This window comes from Triturus cristatus, chromosome 8 (genome assembly GCF_964204655.1).
Source record: "Triturus cristatus chromosome 8, aTriCri1.1, whole genome shotgun sequence".
NCBI classification, from domain to species: Eukaryota; Metazoa; Chordata; class Amphibia; order Caudata; family Salamandridae; genus Triturus; species Triturus cristatus.
The window spans coordinates 1,393,203,610-1,393,227,936 of NC_140591.1; the positions used below are offsets into that span (position 1 = coordinate 1,393,203,610).

Sequence of the window (24,327 nt, forward strand, 5' to 3'; positions counted from 1 at the left end):
TTTGGGGCCTGCAGTCATGCCGCCCTGTGGGTGCCCTTGGGGGTGCTGCTGTTTGCCTCACGATTGGGGCTCGCATTCCGGTGTTTTGGGGTCAATTGCCCCTCCCTTGAGGTGCAGCTGTGGCTTGCCTGCTGCAGTAGCGGGCTTTGATGTTGTGACGCCTGGTTCGTGTCTTGCGAGAGGCTCAGATATTCCTATGGTTCTGGGTAGTTCTCTTCCTCTCTCCGTGCCTCACATTGCCTGTGCCCATCTGTCATGCCACTGGTGCTCATGTACAGTGCTTTGTAGTCTTCTGCGCCTGGTTTTTGGCCTCCGGCCATTCCTCCCTGGTCGCCCCTGCTCTGGTCTGCTGTCAAGGGTTGTGCTGGGTTGGGCCTGGTTCATTCTTGGACCTGCCCTGTTTGTGTCTGTTCCCCTCTCTGGGGTTTGTGGGTGTCAGCCTGAGGTTCACCTGTGCTGTTGGGTTTGTTCCCCCTGCGGTGGCACCTTTGTTTGGTGTTCTTGCTTTGGCCCTCAGTAGGCCTTCCTTCCCTACCCTCGGGGGTTCGGTTGAGTCGAGCCTGGTTGGTTCCTGGTTTGGGGTCTGCCCCGTGCTGTAGGCTTTTTTGTTTTGCCTCTGGTGGGCTGCCTGGCCGATGGGTCGTCTTGTCCTGCGGCCATGGCTCATTAAGTTCTCTCTCTGTGGTTCCACGGGTTTGGACATAGTTCCTTCCTGGTTTGGTGTCCACCTGGGGATCCTGGTGCTGTGTGCTGGGGGTTGCATGGGCACTTTGGCCTGGCTGTGTTGCTGGGTTTGGTGTGGTCTTGGCCTGGTGTGGAGCTGGTCCCTCTGCAGTTGGGTCCCGGTCCTTGCGGGGGTGGGGTGGTCTTGCCGTTTGTGGCCTCGGCCCAATGTTTTTTGCCTGGGCAACCACTCCTGTCTTCCCTGCGTGCCCCCCTCTGGACCACTCCTATTGTCAGTTTTGGTTGGTGGGTGTTCCAGTTGCCCTCTGCGTTTCTCTCTCCCCCCCCCCCCCCGGGTGCAGTTGAATGGGGTTTGTCTTGCCATATTGGGTGCCTGCTCACCTTTCTGATGGTTTTCCCTGTGCCTGCCGCTGTGGTTCAGGTGGGGTTTTGCGCCTCTGGCTTCTTGACTCCCTCCTGTTCCTGAGCTGTTGTCCCTCTGCCGGCGGCTCTGTTTTCTGGGTACGTGTTTCCCTGTTTTGTGGTCCTCGTGGCCAGTAGTGGCCGACATGATTCGCAGGTAGGGGGGCGAGTGGGCGGGTCACGCACAGAGTTTCGCGCGTCGGGTATTTAATTTTTAAAAATGGTATTAAACTTACCTTCCCGGGTCCAGCGCCATCTCAGCTCCTGGCCGAGTCCCGTGGAAAAGGAAGCTGGCAGCCTCCCTCCCCTTCCCTAAGCCAATCACAATGGTGCAAAGGCAGCGTTGTGATTGGTGGGGATGGTGCCCAGCTGGGCGCTATGGGGAGGGCATTTTCTCCATGTAGGCTGCATGCAGCCTACAAGGAGAAAAGGGAGAGTGCGCATGACTGGTATGGTCAGCCGCAGAAGGCCGACCAAACAGTCAGGGCCCGCAGCATTGGGCTAGCCACTCCTCCCCTGCCCTCCAGCAGACCCATCCACCTGCCCGCCCCAACCCAACCCTTCTGCTTTCTCGCAGTGCGAGACGCAGAAACATAAAATTGTAGTTTTAACATTTTATGTTTCTGCCTCTCGCACTGCGAGAAAGCAGTGGGGTGCCGCTCCTCCGGCATAATGTAGGAGCCGCCCTCGCTCATGGCCACTTGCTCTCCTCCGTCTTGCTGTGTCTTTGCCTGTTGGCCTGCATGGGGCTGTTCCTGTGCTTTGGGTTCAGGTTTTAATTCTGTCCCTCCTATGGTCTCTGCTCCCTTGTTGGGGGGTGGGGGCTGTTGTCCTCCGTGTGCACTTGTCTTCCGGTCTGGTTGTACTGGTCTGGGCCTTTGGGCTGTTGGCTTGTTTGGGTTCGATCCTGTGTGGTCCGACAGTTCTGGGTGGGGGTCTCTGCCGGCCTCCCTGCCCTTGGCTTTGCCTGTGATGTGCATGGTCCTTCTCCGGGTGGGGTTGTGCTCTCGTGTCCTCCTGCAAGGGTGGTTTGCATGGCTTGGGGCCTGGCTTCCCGGTTTTGGTGGCCTTGCTTGTGGCTGACCCTGAGGGTTTTATTCCCCTGCTCCTGCCCTCCTCTGGTGCGTGCTGGGCCATGGATTTGGTGTGACTGTGCTGTCTGCTTGGTTCCGCCTTGGCTTGTTGTTGCCTTTATGGCTTGTCTGGTTTTGGGACTGTGGCTGTTGGCTCTGTGCCGCTCTTTCCGGGCCTGTGTGGGTTCCGTGTTTGTGGCCTCCTGTCTTGGATGGCCTATCTGTGGTTCGGTTGGCTGGCTGCTTGGTCCCTGTGGGGGCGTTTCTGGTGGTCTTCTTGTTTTCTGCCATTTCTTTTGGTCTTTGCTGCTGGTGTTGGGGCTTGCTTGGGGTGATTTCTTGGTGTGGTCCTGGGTTCTCTGGACCGTTTCCTCATCTGGAGGGGCCGTTGTGCCTCTTCTCTGGTGTTCGGTGAATGTGCGTTCTCCTGGGCTGTGGTTTCCTGCTCCTGTCGACCCCTGGGTTTCCGGTTGGGGTGTCCTCCTGGGGTTGCTCTGGTCTTGGCGGCCTTGGGGTTTGCCTCGCCCGTCCGTAGTGTTCTGTCCTTTCATGTCTGGCCCCAGCTCGGGTTGGGTCTGGGGTCTGGTGGTTTCCACCCCTTTGCCTTTTCTTTGGTTTGGTCTGTTGTTGGCATTGTTCCTGGTGGGGTGTTGAGGCTTCCCGGAGTTCTGGTCTCTGGCTCTTCTCCTGTCCTTTCCAGTTTGGATGGTGCTGGGGTCTGGCTGCCTGGTCCTCCTGGTTGGTCTTTTGGCGCTGGGGGCCTGCCTTGTTGGGCTGTGTTTAGGGGGTTGTCCGGGTATTCCGGCCTTCTGGTGTATGCCTTGGCTTTTGTCTCTTGGCCTGTCTATGGGCTCCTGGTATGGCTCCTTCTCCAGTGCTGGGTGCTTGGCGGTTGTCCTGTGTCGGTACTCCTGTTTGGTTCTGGTTGTTCCTGCCCTGGGGCCTGATCCTCTTCTGGAGGTTTCAGTGGCTGTGTCCTCTGGGCTCTCTGGGGGGCCGGTTCAGTCTGGGTGGGCTGTTGTTTGGTCGGTGCTTCCCCCTTTTCTGGTTTGGTCTGTGTGGCCCTAACCTTGGTTGGTTCCTTGGGTTTGTGTCTTGCCTTGCTGGCAGGCCCTTTTCCTTTCCTCTTTCCTTTCCAATGGAGTTGGAGAGTTTATCCTGTGTTTGGCCCTTTTTCGCCCTTCATGCCTGATTGGTCGGGGGCTGTGCGGTCTTTCCTTTCTTCCCCTTATTTTCCTTTGGGGTTGCTTGGGTGTCTGTTTGGCTTTCGGGGCTTCCCTTCCGTTCTGACTTGGGCTTGCTCTGTGTCTGTTCTGCTGCCTAATCAGGGTGGCTGACTGGTGGTGCTGTTCTTGTCCACCTTTTGTCCGGTGGGCATCCTTTTGTCCTGTTGGGGCTTCCTCTTTTCTGGTCCTCTGGCTTGGGGGTATCTGTGGGGTGCATCCTTTTTGGCTTTGGTTTCTTTGCCTTGTCGCCTTTGTGGCTTTCTCCCTTCCGCTTGGTGGTTTGGGGTTTGCCTTTCATGGGGCCTGGGTGCTCTGTTTCTAATTTCTTTGGTTGGCTGCCTCCTTGATGTCGCTGTTGCCTTCGGCTTTCCAGGTTCACGGTTTCCGGGCCTTGGTTGCGTCCCAGTTGGCCTTTTCCTGGCTAGATGGGATTTTTTGGCCTCTTGGGCCTTCTTATTTGTGTGGCCTCCTGGCTGTCCTTCTGTTGTTGGCGGCCTTTGGGGGTTTCTTGGCGGGTTCTTCTCCTTGGTGGTGTGGTAGTTCCTAGTGTGTGCTCGCTGCCCTCTGGGTGGTGGTGGCTCTGTGTTTTTTTCGCCTTGGTCGTTTCCTGCTTCTTTTGTGTGGGGATGCGGTCCTGAGTTTTGATGGGGTACTTTCCAGGCTGTGTGCTCTACCTGTTCCCTGCGGCTCTCCTTTTTGCTTTCCTTGGGTTGCTGCTTCTGGTGTAGTTTCCTGGGTGTGCATGGAGGTTTTGGAAGGCCGGGTTTCTGGCTTTTGTATTCTCCACTTTGTCATGAATGGGACGAAAACAGGAGGGACCTTTGGGCAATGCCCTATTACTTACCGTTAATCTTCATTACTCCTGGTCCTGTTGCCTTCGTCCCATTCATTACGCCCGCCCTCCTTCCCGGACGGCCGGCCTTCCTGTTGGGCTTGGTTGTTCAGGCAGAATGTAAGTACTGCTTATGTTCTCCCAGTGGGAGGGGTTGGGGTTAGGGCCCCAGCATTCCTCTGTTCTTTTTTTCTGTCGGGAGATGGTTATCTACACTTTGTCATGAATGGGACAAGGACAACGGGACCAGAAGTAATGAAGATTTACTTGTAAGTAATAGAGCATTAGTGAGCCTGCGCCCAGTGCAGTACACTGACAAAAAACACATGATGGCTAACGTCACTGCCTGACTCTATTTACTTCTGGATCTCAAACGATTTTGAAACATTTCCATCACAGTGTTGCAAGTTGTAGCAACAATTAGGCTGCCTGCACAGGATTCGACTTTAGGAGTTAAAAAAACAATAAAAATTAAACCCAATAAAAATGAATGTAAATAAAAAACATACCCCGTTTCTCATAAGGACTTTAAATGCAAGAATGTTACATGTGTACGAGCTATCGTACAAGCTATCTGCCATGTTGTTTTAATAGGAACAAGGGTATAGGGTTCACGTCTTCCAAAAAGTCTAAATGCAACAGATGTTTCAAATATTTACGAACGGTTTGAATGACTATACTGCAATTGTAGCAACTAAACAAATAAAACAAACTGCGCCATTAATTTAGAAAGCTTTTCACACAGTATCAAATTGAAACAACACATGTTCAATCCTACAATGTGGGACTGCAAGTTCTGGTCTTATTTTATGTTGCTTCATTTTCTTTAAGAAGTATTGTTCAGTGTGAACCATGACGAGGAGCATCAGAGAATTGTACAAAAAAGACAAAAAGAATGAGATACTATACATCAGGCATAGGTTATTTTATAAACATGAGGACAGATTCATTGACAGTGCCGCTGTAGTGCAGATTATAATAGCAGAGAGACAAGTCATAGAGGCAAGAGTAGGGGGAAACATAGAGGAACAGAGGAAAGAGAGAGCGGAGAGATAGAGTAAGAGAGAAAAAAAGACAAGAAGGTGCAGAATCAGGACTCGGGGCCTGGGGGCTCTTTGGAAGGATTGATTTGAAAAAATAAGATAGTCTCACCCAAGTCAGTCAAGTCAATCGATCTTTATTTGGTTTAAAAAAACATAAAATAATACACATTTTCATTTCATTTACACATATAACGACACCATTAAAAAATCACATTAAGTAGTTTAACCGTCCAACCACAAAAAGATAGAACATTAAAATCAACAATAAAAAATATAGCACCATTCCCATGATTGGGAATCAGGCCGCAAAACGCCTAGTACATGAAACAAAAGAAAATTATAGCAGGAAGTTCACAGGAGTAAAGATTTGTAAATCTAAACCCTACGTCACTTCATCAACTCATTTGTCTCCTGTATGCCTATAATGCACAGCTCAGCAAGACTAGAAGTAATAAGCACAATTAATCACTTCTCATGCATCATAGTGCTACCCTAGATTACTTGCCCACCATGTTATGTAACCGAACTGCAGCTATAATGTTTATACACCGAAAACAAATATATTCAGATTGCTAAAGTTGTAAATAGAATAATAGAATAAAAACAGCATACATCTTCCGATATTCAATTATCTAGGAAGTTTCCTCTGAACTTCATAAGGTTTACAAAAGAAAAAAAATGTTGTGTGTATTGTACAGACTCTGAATCACATGGATTCACCATATGCCTCTCCAGGATAAGCAACCAGGAAGTGGGCGATGTTAAAACAGAACTTAATTAAATAGTCATCTTGATGCTGACTTTAATGTTTAAATAAGTCTCCATATCATGTGTGGTGGTTAATAGTTGGTAAGCCACCACCCTTCTCTTGCTACACTCCTGATCTTTTCTTCTTCTCATAAGTATTTCAAGGAATTCATCTATTTGGATGATAAACTAATGCTCTGTGGGTTATTTAAGAAAATCCAGACGCCCCGATGAGCAAAGTTGGTTCCAGACAATGTCAACCACAGAATGTGGTTGACTTTGTAGAGCCTTAAACAATGGATAATTATGGCTTGATTGAGCAATGTTTCTGTTTTAGCTCAAATCGAAAGCCATAACATTAAAGGTGCAAGTTGTATCTGATCCTCCACATGCGGAAACCCCAACATGACAGGCAAAGGAGGGTACGCCAGAGATGACAGATAGTATCCTTCTTAAAAATACATTTTTGCTGACCCAAATTTGTGTTGTACTTGAACTATATGTGGTCACTGAAATGCAGCTAGCCTTATATAAATTTACCATTGCATCCAGTAGGTTTTGAACCAAATTTTGCAGCAAACTTAAAAACGGCAGCAACAGACCTGTCAAATTGGGTCTTCCTAACTTTCACCAAGTGCCCTCAGGTGCCTTTATTATCAACAGGAACCCCCAAGTATGCAAATGTTGGTACACAGAGCAACCCGGTGTTGTTAACATGATCAGATCTCAATTTACCAGAAGACCAATCACAAACCATGCTGTAAGATTTGGAGTTATCAATAAACAGGCCCAATTTGCACATAAACAAAGCAAAGTTGTCAAATAGCTTCTGTAGCCCTACCCCTGTTCTGGAGAGTATGACTCCATCATCAGAATATGGCAAAGCCAGTAGTTGCCTTGCTCCCACACTGGAGTATCAGCTTCAACAAGTAGCAAAGATGTAACAATGTAGAGGCGGATTAGAAAGGGAGATAAAACACAGCCCTGTCTAACTCCCCTGATCCTAATTTGGGAGGTACACTCGCCTTTTGTGCCATGCCTGGTGCACGCCGTCACATCCGCATAAAATTGAACTAGCAGATGCACAATTGAAGGATCGACTCCCAATTCTAGCATCAACTTGGCTCGATTGACACAGTCAAATGCAGAGCTAAGGTCCATGAATGCTACATGTAGACCCCCCTCTTCTCCTTGATTTGCTTACTAATTAAAAGGTAAAGATTAAGACATTGGTCTACGGTACACAGAACTTGTCAGTAGCCCATTCCTCTAATCGATCTAAGAGAATTTTGCCCCGCACTTTGGCAGTGCAATCAGTAAGGAAGATGGCCGATAACAAGAGTCTGCACGATCTCCCTTCTTGAAAATAGGCACAATGATTGAGTTGGACCATGAGTTGGTGGGGCCAACATATGTGTTCCCTACTCAGCACATTCACTATTACTGGGGCCCATAGATCTATATTACTTTTAAACAGGTCGATTGGAACCCTATCGAGGTCTGGTGCTTTATTCCTTGGGCTCTGTTCGATGGCCAAGATTACCTCCATTAATACGATTTCCATAAAAACTAAGGGGCAGATTTATGTTTCCTGGCGCATCCCTGCAAATCAGCAGGGATGCACCAGGAAAGATGTGTCACGAAAGTTTACCCTTGCGCCACAATAGATGCGCCGCATTTACAATGCAGCGCATCGTGGCGCAAGGATAAACAGATGCGTGACGCATCTGATGGCGGATTGTTGGCGCATTGCTGGAGTTGCGTCGCAAGTGCGACGCAGCTCCAGCAAGGCTCGGGCGTGCCCTATCGTCACAATGCTGCGTCAATCCTTACGCCTGCTTCAAGCAGGCGCAGGGTTTTGACGCAGCATGGCCGGGAAAGTGATGCGTCACGTTGTAAATGGGGCGCAACATGGCGCAGGGTTTACGCCGCCGCTGCGTCACAAAAGTGACGTGACGGCGGCGTAAAAGTGGCGCAAGTCTGATATAAATCTGCCCCTAAATTTGGACATTTACGGCGTTACTTGCCCACGTGTCTTATATAGCGCTGGGATACTTACGGGTGACTACGCGCTTTACAAAAACCTACTAATAATAATAATACACCTTAGAGAAATGTGCCACCCAAAAATGTGGTGGGATGATTGTATCCACACTCGTATTTTGGTTCTCTGCAACAAAAAAAGTTCATTTACAATGTCCAGTAACGGGATGCATCATTCTTATCACTGGCCTCCCGTAATTGCTCTAACGCTTCCCGTCCAATATCTTTCTTTCTCTATGATTGCTTCCTTGTGGCGTGATCAACATGTCCTTACCTCCTCCATTAATCGTAGTGACCTTTTCATGGCCTTGATAAAACAACTATGTACAGAGGAACAGACCCCATTAAACCATCTATTTTTCTTTAGTTCCCTACAGGATAGCGGTAAAAATAGAAGCTCTGTGGCAGAGTTACATATTCCATTATACGCTCTCAGCAGGTGAGCAGAATCCAACCCACTCTCCAAACACACCTTCAGATGTTCCTAGCACTTCCAGTTATTTCAGTAGATGGTCAGGATCAACAGTGGCCCGTTTCAGTGGCGTAACAAAACTTTAGGGGGCCCGATGCAAAGTACATCGTGGGGCCACCCTCCGACCCAGTCAGGAGTTATCAGCAGGGGCCCGCCACCTGTGCACAGTCTACCATGCTGAGGGGGTCCCCCTAGAGCTTGCCCCTCCTCCACCACAAGGGCTGTGGAGGCAATTGTTACACCAGTGATATCACCTCTCCTACTAGCATAGGATGTTGGAGCGCTTTACATAACAAACACATACAGAGACAATGAATCATACGTGTCTAAATCAGTGTATAGAAAATGTTACACAAGACAAAGGGGACTACAAGGTGTAGGATTCACGTCATTCATACTGGTAGGCATTTGTTAAGAGTGCTTGGTCTGGGGAAGCATAAACTCAGGATTCAGAACATAACACGTTGGTTGGGGTAGACTTTACAGATAACAAGTTATTTCTACCTAAACAAACCCTTTTTAGTAAATTTTGGATAGTCAAAGACTGGGGAAAAACATAGCTTTCTAATCTGTACCCTGCTGTTTGCATGCAGCGCTTTGAAGGCGGTTCATAGCTCACTGTGCTGGATTATGACTGTAACTTATGAAGTGCACAGTAACAAAAGGATCTCTGTGAGAAAAGCAGCATACCACTGCACATAAAATAATGTTCTGTAATCTGCATAGTACGTGTTCTATGCAGCAGGCATATTAACCCTCTGCGCTACCTGATATGAGTCGAAACTGCCACTAGACAAAACGCTGATCTCTCGCTAGCAGGTACATTAATCACCAGAGTTATCTTGCCACATTTATTGTTGCCTGAAAACTGTTGGATATACCAGGAAGTCTGAAGTGCTCTTAAAACTGCTGCACTGCTACAAAAGCGGCCCCCCAGTGGCAAAAGCTGTCCCACACCCTTACAGCCTCCCTGTGCGGCCTGACTGGCCTTGATGTACATGTAGTGTTCGTTTTCTGCAGCATGACAGTCTTTCACTGAGGTAATTTTTCACATTGAGGTAATATAATGTGAGCACATTTTTAATACACTTATAACCTCAGAAGCATGTATGCAGAGTTTAAACATTTTGTGCCTTTGCTACAATTCTGTTTTACTGAAGTTTGTACACACAATGTATGTTTCAAGGGCCGAGACATGCCAGCACCCTGGGTAATTAGGACGATCATATTCGCAGATGGCGCATCTGTCTTTAGCAGAAATCTGCATCAGTCCTTAATGGATGCAACAGTCTCTACCTGCTGCGGTGCAAAGGTTGGGAATAAAACATACCTTTCCGTTCTTTACCTGTCCCTTGCTTGGTGTGAATGGTAAGTGAAGTCTGCATAATCATGGCACCTGTCTGGCTGGGGCAACTCCGGGTTCCTAAATACAGCAGGACCCCTTCCCCCACCGCAGAGAAGAGAGAACATGATTGTGCTATAGTGATATAGCAGTGGCGGCTCCTCCGCAACTGGCTGTGTAAAGCTGGCGTGGGCGGTAGCCCTCTCCTAAGTGCTCATGACTGCTTGGCCGTCCGCCTTGGGCCGGCCAAACTGTCATACACACTTGGCATGTTCTCCACCGGGCTGTGCTGTACATCCCGATGGAGAACATGCCCAGCCCCCCATTCCCTGGCTGGGCCCCGAACCACGGCGCTCAGACCAATCGAAACGCTGCATTGCAACATTGTGATTGGTCAGAAGAGTCGGGAGCCTGGGTGCTTCCTGGTTCGTCTCCCTGAAGAGGATGAGGATGAAGGAAAGCGTCCGCCGGGAAGGTGAGTGTTTTTTTTCTTGCCCCTTTTGTTTTTTTTGTTTTTTTAATCCCCCCTCCCTCCCACCTCACCACTGCTGCTACTGTGATATAGTACGTCTCATTTCAATCTCCTCTGTGACCTACCTTCAGCTTTGGTGGCAGGTGCACTGAGCATACGGCAGACCGCTGCAAAATTATGGTTCCACTAGCCACCGCATGTGCAGTTTGCACTGCACAAGTGCGCATAACACAATACAGTTGCACCCGCCCTACCCCACCATGTGCCCCACCCTGGAAACCGTGCAGCATGAATGCACCATGTGTAATATCATGAACGTGTATGCAAGCTTAGCTATAAAACAAACTGATCCCAGACCCAGTTAATGGGTCAGTGAGAGTACTGAGCTGAGCGGTGCCCTGTAGCTAGGGGGCCCCTTGCACCGCGGGGGCTTATGTTATGCCAGTGGCTTATTTGTGCATTATCAATCAATCAATCAATCAATCAGGGATTTGTGAAGCACACTACTCACCCACGAGGGTCTCAAGTTGCTGGGGGGGAGGAGAGGGATTCACGCAGCTTTGTCTAATCCGAAGAGCTAGGTCTTGAGGCTCTTCCTGAAAGCTTGCAGTGTGGGGTTTGCCTGATGCTGAGAGGGGGTTCCTTCCAGGTCCTGCCTGCGATGTAGGAGAAGGATCGCTCCCTGCTGTGCTGGTGCATGGGATTTCGGCTAGGGCAAGGTCGTCGGATCAGAGGCTTCTCTTGGGTGCGTAGAAGGAGATTCTTTCGTTGAGGTATTGGGGTCCGATGTTGCAGAGGGATTTTTAGGCATGAGTGAGGAGGTTGAAGGTCACTCTCTTTTCTACATGGAGCCAGTGGAGTTCTTGTAAGTGTTGGGTGGTGTGGTGTTCTCGTGGTATGCCGAGGACACATCTAGCTGCAGCGTTCTGGATTGTCTGGAGTTTGAGGAGTAGAGATTTGTTTATTCCTGCGTCGAGGGCATTTCCCTATTCCAGTCTGCTAGTTATGAGTGAATGAGTGATGGTCCTTCTGGATTCGGGGGGGATTCTTTTGAAGGTCTTGCGGAGGATGCGGAGGGTGTTGAAGCATGTGGAGGATGCGGCGTTGATCTGTCTGTGCATGGTGAGGGAGGAATTGAGTATGCTGTAGAGGTTGCAAGTGTGGTCAGTGGGTGTGGGAGGTTCGCTGAGGGTGGTGGGCCACCAGGTGTTGTCCCATGCTGAGGGGGTGGATCCGAGGACGAGGACTTCTGTTTTCTCTGAGTTGAGCGTTAGGCAGCTGTTACTCATCCAGGAGGAGACGTCTTCCATACCCCTCTGGAAGCCGTGTCTGGTGATGTCGGGTTCTTTGGTGAGGGAGAGGATGAGCTGGGTGTCGTCAGCATAGGATACTGTGCTGAGTCTGTGTTTTCTGACGATGGCGGCGAGAGGGGCCATGTAGATGTTGAAGAGCTTGGGGCTGAGTGAGGATTCTTGGGGTACTCCGCAGCTGATCTGTGTGGGTTCGGAGAGGAAGGATGGGAGTCTGATTCTTTGGGTTCGGCCGGTGAGGACGGAGTGGATCCAGTCGAGGGCGGTAACCGGGATGCCGGCGTCATGTAGTCTGGTGGTTAGTGTGTGGTGGGACTCGGTATCGAAGGCTGCTGATAGGTCTAGTAGGATGAGGGCTGCCATGCTGCCCTGGTTGAGGAGGTGGTCTAGATGCTGTGGTTGGCTTCTATGAAGTTGGTGAACTGGTTGTTGACGATCTTCTCTGTGACCTTGGCTGCAAAGGGGAGGAGAGAGATGGGTTGGTAGTTCTTAAGGTCCGCCAGGTCTGAGGAGGGCTTTTTGAGGAGGGGCTTGACCTTTGCGCGTTTCCAGTTATCGGGGAAAGTGCCTGTTTCGAAGGAGCAGTTGATGGTATGTCATAGTTCGGGTGCGATGGTGGAAGCGACTCTGTGGTAGATGTTGGGCGGCAGGGGTCGGTGGGTACTCCTGAGTGTATACTTCTCATGGTCTTGGCAGTGTCTTCTGTGGTGACGGGGTCTAGGCGGTAATGGTAGGCTGGGTTATGTTGTTGGTTGGAGGTGTAGGGTCAGTGTCTAGGTTCTGCTAGTCAAAGTTGCTGTAGAGAGTTCTGATCTTGAGATGGAAGAAGGAGCCAAGTTTATTGCAGAGGTCCTGAGAGGGAGGAATGTCAGAGGATTTGCTGGTGGGTTTAGTGAATTCTTGTTTGTTGCTGAAGAGTTCCTTGGAGTTGGAGGAGTTGGTGAGTATCCTGTTCTGGATGAATTTACATCTATTCTTGTCTATCTCGATTGGAGGAATAACATGGGTGTGCTTTCATTGTGTAAGCCTGTGATAAATCGTAGGGCCAAGAGATTGTGGACACTTCGACAGGTTTGGAGACTAGTAAAATTAAAAACCTTTGGGTACCATAATGTTTAAACAGCTATAAAGCCAATCATACTCCCAGTACCTCTCCCATCGAAGGTAACTTGATTCATGACTGTAGCGGAAGCAAGGTCTACTGTTAATACTAAATTCAGCCTGCTCATGATCTTTTTTTTTATAACCAACTTTATTGATTTTTGTAAGAGACATACGTGATAAGACAAAAGATCAAAAGCCAGCTCAGGTCTCAGCTCACATGAAAAGCATAGTGTCCGTAAGGCATTGTACATGCACTTAATGAACAATAAAAGCAGAATAACACACACCACATCTCGCAATTGCCCAACAAGAGCATTAGTCGTCTATCGCCCCTACCCATTTACCCCACAACCTGTGGTATTTCTTCGGGCATCCCTTGGCCTCGTACATGGGCCGCTCCTGTGCTGCGCACCAGTCCACCCCCCTGCGCCACCGCGACATGGCGGGGGCAGTCGAGGTCAGCCAGTTCGCCGCGATGTCTCTTTTAGCCACCATTAGGGCTGTGGTCAAAAAAAGTTTGTCGGCTTGAGAGCCATCCAGCCCCTCTGCAATTCCCAGGAGTATATTTGTTGGGTTAAGAGGTACTTCCCAGCCAAGGACTTCAGTAAGTTCCCCTACCACTGCCTCCGAAAAGCATGTGATTACAGAGCAAAGCTATACCGTATTGAAGAAATCAGCCTGTGGGTGTTTGCAGCGTGGGCAGGATGCTTCGGGATGGAGCCCAGCGCAGTGGAGGCGTAGCGGTGTGTGATAAGCAGCGTGTAAGTAGTATATTTGGACCATGCGTAGCCGCGCTGAGGCTGTGATTGTCTTTGGGGCCATTAGCGCATCCCGCCAGTCGTCATCGTCTAAGGACCCAAGCCAATCCTCCTATCTGTCTCTAAGCTGTGACAGTGTGTTGGGGGTGTTATTCGTGAGGGAGCGGTAGATACGGGAGATCACTCCTTTACCCAGATTGCCAGTCATAATCTGGGCTTCAGGTGGGCTGTATTCGGGTATAGAGGTGCCCTCTGGGATGTGCGAGTGGAGAGCGTGGCGCAGCTGCAGGTAGCGGTAAAACTGTGAGGTGTGCAGGGAGTACAGGTTGCAAAGGTCCTGAAAGGTACGCATGTTGTCCCCTTTCCAAATGCCCCCCAACTGCGAGATCCCAATGAGATCCCATGCTCTAAAGCCAGATAAACCGGCGACCTCCCGGAGCTGGATGCCCTGCCAAAGTGGAGTGTATTGAGTCAATTTGCCCGACTAGTGTTGTGTGGTGCAGAGAAGCCCGCCAGGCCAGAAGTACCCCGTGGATAACCTCAGGTAGGGTTCTGTGGACAGTATTCCCGTACAGCATCCCCTGAATGTTGGGTAAACCTAGGGTGTGCAGTTCCAGCCTGTAGGCCGGGTCCGACCAGCCGCCGTTGAACTAATCGTGCAAGGTAAGGAGACAGAATAGACGTACAGATTTGTCATCCCCAGACTGCCATCAAAGGCTGGGTGAGGGCCAGATGGGGCCTCCGACCCCCCCAGAGAAACTTGATGGCTAAACTGTCCATCTCCCGAAACCATGCACGTGAGAAAGGAAGGGGAATGTTCTGAAGCATGTAAAGAAACCTGGGTAAAATCAGCATTTTGAATAGGGCTATTCTGTCCATTGGGTTCAGCGGCAGTGTTTGCCATCTAAGGAGGTCAGCCCGGGCTTTCTTCACTAAGGGAGTTACGTTGAGCGCCCAGGCAAGGGCCACCCAGATCCCGAGATACTTGAAAGACTCCTGCTCATGATCTTATTAAAGACAACACCGCCACAGGGATTATTCTAAATAAAACAATTGATCCACTTCGTCTTCATGGCCGATTGTACCACACACAACATTCCTTGAAACAGAACAAAGTGTGCTGTAAAATCCCACCCCATATAACAACAGAATCACCTTTTAAGTCTTTGAGCATCGCAATTGGAGCCACTTTAAGTGAGTTTGCTATTTCAATAATCTTGCAGTTAAAATTGTTGTGATAAACATTAACTAAAACAGTTAACAAACTAGCACCAGGGCATAAAAAAATAATTAAAACATTAGCCAAATTAAAGTAGGGCTGTGCTTATTGTGCCTGCTAAAGAGACAGAAACAAGAGTCATAAGACCTCCCCTGTGATGCCCAGACCTGGATTCAGTGGCTGGTGTTTCAAGTGAATGAAACCCATTAATATGAACACTTTCATCCAAGTTTCCTGCAGGCACACAGTTGGATTATTCCTTATCAAACTATACCGACTGTCATCCTTCAGTTTGCAACTAATACCAGTCACATTCCAAAGCAGCAGATTCAAATCTGGAACCAATGCCACAGGGCATGATTTCGAAGTTGACATCGCTTCAGCTTGCAAGGATGCATTGAAGTCTATAACAACTGAATCATTGGTCATCTTTAGGGCCAAGTGTTCCGCATAAGCATAGTTCCATAGGGGTGAGCCGTTGGCTCTGTTCGCCCTTTAATCAATCTATTGTTGTCCTTAGGGTGGTCAGTTAAACATTTCCTTTCCATAGGTACTAAGGCCTCAGTCATCACCCTAAGTTCACAGTCATTCTTACAGGACAATGAAATCTGCATCTCTTGTGGGCCTCTTCCATCAGTAAGTCAGTAAATCTGTTCCAGCAGAGTAAAACGATAATGTGTTGCAATAGCTGGTAGCCTAGGCAACAGAGATGATGATACAGCAGGTGCATTGTGTGTAAAGTTACTGGGCCTATAGAAATAGCCAAGAGGGGTGGCCTTGATATTACTCTGTGGTGCAGCTGCCCCTTCATATGACAATGCCTGAAGTAAAAAACCAACCAGCTTTGGGTTCCTAAAATTGTTTATTATGCAATCACCTGTCTCCCTTTTTGGGCTATTTGCTCACTCAAGAAACTTAATTATGAAGCAATTATGTTATTGTATAAAACATCAGCAGGGGCCCCTGCATTAGTGCGGAGGAGCGCCGCCACCCCTGCCACCACCCTAAAATAAAACAATAATAAAATGGGTTTTAAACATGTTTTATTATCGTTTTATTTTAATCCCCCTGGACCCGCCCCAGGACTCTGACGAGTCTTGGGGGCACGTCCAGGGGGATGACACTACTGGTGGGGGAGTGGTGGGCACTGTTACAGTGTGCATGAGGTTTGGACGGCAGTCTCAGGCCGGCCAAACCATCCTGCGCACTGAATCTCTCCCCAGCCCCAGCTGCATTGCTGGGGCTAGAGAGAGCAGGCACAGGCTCCAGTCTGTCTGGGAGCCCTAGTTGACAGCGCTCAGGTCAATCGTGACGCTGCTTTCATGCTGCGTCACGATTGGCTGCAGTGAAGTCTGGGAGCCAGTGCCCAGAAGAAGTAGACTGAACGAGTGCAATGCGGCAGGCGGAGGCGTTCAGGTACGTTATATTTTAATTGTATTCTTTGATTTTTTTGCCTCGCTGGGCCATAGGCGGGAACAGATGAGCTGCAGTTTAAAAACAAGTTTACTTTATTTAAATGAGATCACATACATTGAGGTCTGATGACCCCAGTAGGCTACCATTCATATTAATATTCATGATGTGGGTCAGTTTACAACCCACTCTGAATTATGATTTTGCGAGCTGACATACATAGGTAGCTCCCAAAATCTTACTGGAACCGCAAATAGGTGCGCAATTTGGGAACACTTAACTGCAAATTCAGTGTTAGTACATCTGGCCCTATATCCTTTTCGCGCATGAACAAAATGTAAAATGTCTAACGTATTGTTCTACCATGTTTCCAATATAATTTCTCACATGATCGGCGACGAGTCAGCTATTTTTGGGAATTATATGTTAAGACACCACGCTAAAAACCCTTGGATAGACACTTATAAACAGCAAGGAAAATGCATATGTGAGAGAAAGACAATAAAAATTCAAGGAAACACTGTCATGTTTCTGGTAATGCTCACTAAAGGAATCTGTAGGAGACAAAAACATTTCCATGAACACAAACAGAAAAATATCATCCCCATAGGTATACATAAACAGGAGCGGCTCCTCCATTGGAGCGGAGGAGCGTCGCCCCACTTAAAAGCACCCCAAAGCCCCGTGATGAAAAATAAATAGTAATTTATTACCATATTATTTTTCATGCCCTGTCCCGAACAGAGCGTCAGGATGGGGGCCGAACGCTGTTGAGTGATAGCAGCAGGGAGGAGGGTGGGCTGGTTGTGCACTATTTAAAGTCTGCATGACTTTTGGGCTGTTTGTCTTGCGATGGCCAGCCATACATGCATACTTTAAAGAGCTCTAACCCAACTGTCCTAAGACTGCTAGGTTAGAGCAATCCAAAGCCTCCAGAGCACTATGGAGCCCTGAGAGAGGCTTCTCCCACCAATCCTAGCGGTGCTCTCATGCTGGTGAGAGCAGCGCCAGGATAGGCAAGGGAGTTGCTTCATCCAGTTCCAGTGAAAGAGGAGGTCCGGACTGGAAGACATTCTGTTCTGTAAGGTAAGTGTTTTTTTTATATATATTATTTGCAGGCACATTTTTTAATATATATTATTTGAAAGCACACCCGCCTTACCAACCACTATAGATGACAGCCGCCACTGTATATAAAGCAGGCTAGTTTCTGCATTGAGCTCATAGCGAGCGATGAGTATATTCAGTGGAAACCAGCCAGGAGCAAAAGGTGATATAGTGAGGATGTCATTGGCCCCAATGGCTACAACAGAAGAACAGGCTAGAACATAATAGCATCCAGAATTTTTGTAGTAACGAAAAGAGTGATAGAAACCCTTATACAGTCCACACAAAATTGGCTACAGAATCTACTCTGTGAAGGCCCAAGTAGTGTCACTGAATGCAACATACATATCCCAACTTTTAATTAATGTCTAGTTGCTGCATTTTCGTATTTAATGCATTGATGCATCTAAACATTTGTGTGAAATACTGAACTGAATAACAAACGACCCATCATACTAATTAGCATAGGTATACACCCACGAGCTTCAGCACTGCTAAAGTCTCTGTATTTTCACCAGCGTCTCCATCATCTGTCCATTCACCCATCCTCACATCCATCTATTGAGCCTTCCCATTAATACAATATAAAGAAGTTGCCTTATCTCTTTCATGAACTGACTGAAGACAGGAAATGGTGAATGCGCATTTATCTCCAGTTCAAATTGATAAGAGGGGAGAAGGGGTGTGAAGACGAGGATGAGAGAGACCAGGAGAGCACATAGGATAGGATGGGTCCTGTGAAATGCCAACACACTTTGTACCCTGGGATCTTACATAATCCATTCAGTATTTCAGAAAAAAACAACAGCCAAAGGTGTTCGCTAAATGGGTGTGACATTTTAATATGCAGTCCAATGTTGGAAGAAAATATAATAAATAAAATAATCTTCAAACAACTTTAACACCTGCATACCCCAAATCACTAACTGGATAAAAGACAACTGTCTCAAGCTCAACACCGACAAGGCAGAAGTGGTGATCTTCGGCAAGTACACCTCACCATGGGACTTCAATTGGTGGCTAGCCGAACTCAAACCACTACGAGAACTGTAGTAACCACTCTGGAGATCACACGGTTAATCTCCTTCTTTATTTCCAGAAAATGTAGTACAGCAAAAAGGGTGCATGCAGCAGCAAACAGGGCGAAGACAGAATGACATTCTACATTCCAACTTATATACAAATTCTAAGTGACCCAATAACATTCTACATACTAACATTCCACCCAACAAATAAGAGCCCAGTTACAACACATCCCCCTTCCAAAATAAAAAACAAAAAAAACATAAAAAAACAAAAGCAAAGAGACAAGAACAATGCGGAGGTAAACATCTAGATGCACGAAAAGAACTGAGCACCAAAGCAGAAGGTGCATGTTTAGTCACACACAAAATCCTGCAAGGTCTTTGGTGTCTTGATGCGTCTTCCACATCTAGTGGACCTTTCTAAGCTTTCAGTTTCATCAGGTGCAGACACATCTTTACCATCACCTTCATGAACATCACCAAAATTTGGTTCAATGTTACGATCATCAGTGGTTGTTTCCAGACTAGGCAAAGGAACGGGCCCAGTAGAAACAGAATTCATCCACCCATAATCGACCTTCCCCCTTTCCTTTACATCTTTCCCAGTCAAAGAAAGATGTTGTCGTGCCAAGGCAATACGATTCATATGGCGAACAGTACCATCATCTAAAATGACAGTGTTCCGCATGACCTCAGTGACTGTTCCGGGTTCAGAAAAACGAGGATGTAACTTTCCCACCTTTTTTCCAGTTTTGACTCTGACAAGTTGACCAACTTCTAAGGACACTTTTCTAGTGCCATGCTTAGCATCAAAATAAGCTTTGTTTTTACTCTGAAATTTGGAAATACACTCTCTTACTTGAGTGCTGTCCCAAACATACTTCCTACTTCTGTATATCCAACCAGGATTCATTTTGCAGTATGGGAATCTTCCTCTCATAACTGGTCGTAGAAAAAAAAAAACAATGCTAGGGGTTATCATACAAAATCCCTAGATTGTGGCTAAACAGTCTCACACGATAGATCCTTCGCCAGTCCGTTGCCAAAATTGTAGTAACTCCTCTGGAGATCACACGGTTAATCATCTTATTTATTTCCAGAAAATGTAGTACAGGAAAAAGGGTGCATGCAGCAGCAAGCAGGGCGAAGACAGAATGACATTCCACATTCCAACTTATATACAAATTCCAAGTGACCTAATAACATTCTACATACCAACATTCCACCTAACAAATAAGAGCCCAGTTACAACAAGCACCCACACCAGGAACCTCAGAATAATTATCAACAGAAAACTGGACCTGACCACATAAGTCAGCATCACCACTGCATCCTGCTTCCACACCCTGAAGATGCAAAGGAAGATCTTCAAATGGCTCCTAAACAACACTAGAACAACTGCAACTCATGCCCCAGTCACCAGCAAGTTGGCCTACCGGATTGCCTAGCAACTTATCAGAAGACTACAAACCATCCAGAGCTCAGCAGCCAAACTAATTTTCAAGTTCCCACACAAAACACATCACACTACACCTCAGGAAGCTCCCCTTGCACCCAATACACACATACGCTAATTTCCCACCTACCTGAGCAGTTGCATCACCTTCCATAAACCACCCAGACAGCTCTGCTCCACAGGACTCCTACTTGCACACATCCCACACATACACATAACCAGATCAGGAATACAGGCATTCTCCTACACCAATCCTAAAGCATAGAACTGCTTCCTCCTCTCTTCTTGAATTCCGTAATAAGCTGAAGACCTATTTTTCAATTAACCAACCTACCATAGGCAAGGATAGGCACACACGCCTGCTCAATGGTAGAATATCCTCACTGTAATATTGTGCTTTACAAATATACATAACATGACATTTGCGGCTCTCCATTAACTAATAAAAAATATTAAAGTTATTAACATTTATGAAAATCAAGTGACCTTATGTGAAAAAACATGTGTTAGACATTAACAGCAATATTTTAGAAGCCCAATGATCATATACGAAAAGAATAAGTGAATGGGTGGAAAGCTACATTCAGCTAATCCTTATAGCTTTAACCACAAAATTTCCCTTGTCTCACATATTATGCTGCCTAGTTTATAAAGGTCACTCATATCGTGTAGGCCAAGCAAGACTAGCAAGCGCCCATGCTTATTACTAATCTTCCTCCTAATCATTAAGGGTCTGATCATCATTCATCCATTATCTCATTTGAAAAGTGATTGGTTCTTCATGCCCATGCTTATTCTTGACTTCCCCAGAGGTTCTACTTGTTAGAAAAGTTACTCCGAACAGAGGGATCCTTTACCGATACATACCACCCCAACAGAATCAATTTCCATACCTTGGTATTGTCCCTAACTATATCATTCACAGATAAGACTGAGAAGCCTCTTCTAAATGTTATCATTCTGTAAGAGAATGAATCGAAAACAACTGTTTGAAAAATACACTTGTTGAATTTTGTTTTTTAATATTCAGACAATAATAGAACACTGAGTAAATGACACTATTTTTTGTTTCCAAAAAGCAAAAAAAGCGTGCTGGTTGAAATAAATAAATATGATTTTGTCATTTCTTTCTTGAACATCCCTTGTTCTCTGCTTAATTAGTCTTTACTTTTCTTAAGTGAAAGGGGACATTCTTCCAGCCTTTACAGATTTCCTTGCTGTAATTCTTTACTTGCCCTTGAAGGCAGCTTTGAGGCAAAAAAAGGTGACTAGGAAAGCTTTTGTTGGTCTTCAATATAGGTTTCTTACTCACTGATTGCAATTCTTCCTCTTTTTGTAAACTTAAGATTTTCTCTGCGTTTACTTCTACTACCCTTCCTTTGTTGATATGTGCGGGCTACCCCCAACCTCACTGTAAAGTCAACCTGGCTAACTTACTAATCAAACTACAGGCACAGCCTTTTTAGGTGCTAGTCCTATTTCATCAAGCGGAGAAGAGGAATGAACATGTTGAATAAATGGACTTCAAAGTCTAACCTCCTTATATTACAGTTAAAACCCTTTCCCATAACATGATGAGAGTGTATTTTGATATTATTTTTACTAAAAATAGAAAAGAAGCAGTCTGGGGCAGCTAATTGTTTTTCTGTCTGTAATGGTTGAGACAGGGTGGGAGAGTGCCTCTAACCTTAAGTGTTGTCTTTTGACCATTCTTCTCATACCCTTCATCTCAAGCAATGGGCAATAACACTTGATTTACTTTTTATTGTTCAACAAATATTACTGAAAAATATTTGCTTTTCACAATGAAATGTTGCTAGATGAATTACATTAGCATCATGCGAAAAAACATCACCATTGGTCACAAATGTTGGAAACTTCGAAATCAGACAAATGACTAAGGTCAATTTCAGAAAAGAACTTATGAGATGTGCAGAAGGATATAAAAAGTAAGTATGAAATGTATATAAAAAAGAACAAAGACAGTCTAGCACTATGTGACAAGGTAGCCCCTTCAGATCCAATCAAACAAGCAAGATCAAACTCAAGGAAGGAATGTGACTTGTTGAGCCACTCCCTAATCCTTCTTGGCCAAATGACGATAAGGTGGTGCAACAGCGCCGACAGAATTATAAAAACCATTGAAAAAAACAATAAAGGACTGAATGTTAGAGAGAGCTGTGAAATCATATTGAGACACGCTACTCCCAGTTTATGAACATTTTGCAATTAAGGAACAGATGTAAATACTTCATTGCGATTTCCAACAATTAAGCCATATCATTTTGAATGATAATTATTGTGATCATGTTGCATCCTTTGGCATCATATTGGATAAGACTTATTTGGGTTCCATATAGAAGGAGGTATTTATATTTTCTGCAAGGAAATTGATGGCCACAAAATAATATAGTTTTTATCTAATTAAAGTATTTTACTTATTTGCAGCTTACAGTAGTGAATGAATTTGTTAATGAGATAGCCGAGAAAGGTTACTGATAATAGAGGTAGATTGGGACACAAGATTAATTTAATAATTCATGAAAAGACAATTATTGCTGATGTAATTAGTTTTTTTTCTATTCAGATTTGAACTGGATGATCTCACTTCTTCTTTGACATGTGCTTAGAATGGCAGAATTCAGTACTGCCATGGCTATATATACATACTATCTGCTATTTTCTTTCTCCCTTTGTCCTTTTCTCTAAGAATGTTTTAATCTGAAAGTTTCATTCGTTTTTTTCTTGACTAAGAGTTCTGGTGAACAAGTGTGGATATTGTTAGCATTCGTGACACCCTCGTGTAAATTGAAAGTTAGTGACAATGGGCCATATGTAGGTAACATACTATTTACCGATTCATAAATACCGAAGTTTACCGATTCGGTATTTATGAATCGGTAAATAGTATGTAGGTAAATAATCGGTAATTATTACCGATTCGGTAAATATCGGTATTTATGAATCGGTATTTACCGAATCGGTAATAATGCATCCCTTCCCATTCATTCCTATGGGCCTGGAGGCCCATAGGAATGAATGGGAAGCCAGTTACTATTACCGATTCGGTAAATACCGAATCGGTAATAGGGGAGGCATTATCATGGGTGGCAGGGTGGCACATTGACACCCTGTTGCACCCCTGATTCGTGCATGTGTGCACATGTGGCGCACATACATGCCCTAAGGGCATGTATGTCTGCCACATGGCACTTTTAAATCAGCAAACTATAGCGGTTTGCAAGGTATTAGTTATTTATCACCAACCTGTATTTGGTGGTAAATACCGAATTCTTAATACTAATATTCACTCTTTTGAGTGCTCCCTACATATGATTTCAGGATTCGGTAATTTACCGAATCTGTATTTTACCGAATCGGTATTTTACCGATCCATTACCGATTTGGTAAATTACCGAATCCTGAAATCATGCCTCCTACATCGCAAATGCCTAAATACCGGTTGGTAACGGGATATTTACCGAATTGTTGCCGTTACCGACCGGTATTTAGCTACCTACATGAGGCCCAATATGTTTGTAAAAATTTTTTATATACAGCCAAATAATACTAACTGTTTGCTTCTTTCCCTGTGCCAACCGCTCAGGCTGTCTTGATATTCTCTGTCGCTACAGTTTGTATTTTGATGGAAGGGAACTTTATAAATAGTGCTCTGGGTTGATGCTAGTTCTTTTTCATAGTGGGATTATTTCAAACATCCTTTGTGACAACTAGTTGTTAGATTTCTGTTACTGCTGTGGCATACAATGCGTGTGTTAAGGGGGTATTTAAACATATTGCAGCTGAGTTCAGTGAATAGCAAATGTGCAGAGAAATAAAATGCCATATCTAGAAAGGATCCTTACAAAACCAAGGCTGCATAGTAACAACTGTCTCTCTTGAAAAAAGTGAAACACTTCCCGTCCGCAACAGGAAATGCCACAGGAAATGACCAGAGAGCAGACCTTGTGCGGCCAAGCACCCATGATCTGGAACAACATTCCCATGAACATCAGAACGGTTGCCACCGTCCTCCAATTCGGGAATAAATTGACGACCCATCTCTTCCGAGAGCACTACCACCGCATACATTAGAAGGTCTGGTAGTGGTCCTATTGTAAATGATCATGACTCGTACCCCTTGGATCTTCCTCCGCTGCTCTCTAGCCATGTTTTCACTGTAAAGATATCTTTACATACATAAATACATACACACAGGAACAGAGTAAATATAAAGTGAGGTAAAGAATGTCTTAATATGCAATATTCAAGAGTGGTAAAGGAGCCAGCAGGATTGTATTACAATGGGTGGAGGAACAGATCAGTGACAGGATATTGAAAACACAAATATCGTGTGGACAGAATATCGTGTTAAAAATATTGAGGACAAGGATATCGAAAAGGTAAGTGCAAATAGGTAAGTATAAATGTACTATTCTTAGCTCTAGATCTACATACCTTGAAGATATATACATATCGTCAAGGTACATATATGTGGAGTTATATATAGTAAAACTTGACTTACCCAAAGAAAATGACCTTCACAATATTCTTGTTCTCGATAGTTTTGACACAATATTCTGTCCCACGATATTTGTG

At 45.8% G+C, this 24,327-nt stretch overlaps 1 protein-coding gene across 2 annotated transcripts in view; it reads right to left on the reverse strand.

The window, feature by feature from the left end:
- The window catches only part of EVA1C (eva-1 homolog C), a 352,894-nt gene that overhangs the window by 63,029 nt on the left and 265,538 nt on the right, over positions 1–24,327 (reverse strand). The gene's annotated exons all lie outside the window — the stretch shown is intronic.